Consider the following 523-nt stretch of genomic DNA (forward strand, 5'->3'; position numbering starts at 1 on the left):
CAGAATTTGTTATGCAAAAATTAATACGAATACGGTTCACAGAGAAATACACAAACAAATAAACAAACAAATAAATAAATATATAAAATAAATAAAGTAAATAAAATAAATAGAATAAATAAAATAAATAAAATAAATAAAATAAATAAAATAAATAAATAAATAAAATAAAATAAATGCATGATGAACGAGTAATCCACACAGCAAGAGCAAAGGCATAAATATAATTTATATTATATTATATTATTATATTATATTATATTATATTATATTATATTATATTATATTATATTATATTATATTATATTATATTACTACAACATAATATAAATATAATCTAGATATAAGTATAATACAAATAAAAATACACATAAAAATAAAAACATACAAACGAATAAAAATAAAAACAAAAATACCGACATAAACAGAAACACAAATCCAAACAAAACCCCACCACCCCAAAAAAAAAAAAAAAAAAAAAAAAAAAAAAAAAAAAAAAAAAAAAAAAAAAAAAAAAAAAAAA

At 14.3% G+C, this 523-nt stretch overlaps 1 protein-coding gene across 1 annotated transcript in view; it reads right to left on the reverse strand.

Annotated features, from left to right (window-relative positions):
• The window catches only part of EMH_0063730 (uncharacterized protein), a gene marked incomplete at both ends in the record, with an annotated part of 5,710 nt that overhangs the window by 3,131 nt on the left and 2,056 nt on the right, over positions 1-523 (reverse strand). The gene's annotated exons all lie outside the window — the stretch shown is intronic.

Source organism: Eimeria mitis, genomic scaffold (assembly GCF_000499745.2).
Source record: "Eimeria mitis Houghton genomic scaffold, Emh_scaff3238, whole genome shotgun sequence".
Classification (NCBI taxonomy): Eukaryota; Apicomplexa; class Conoidasida; order Eucoccidiorida; family Eimeriidae; genus Eimeria; species Eimeria mitis.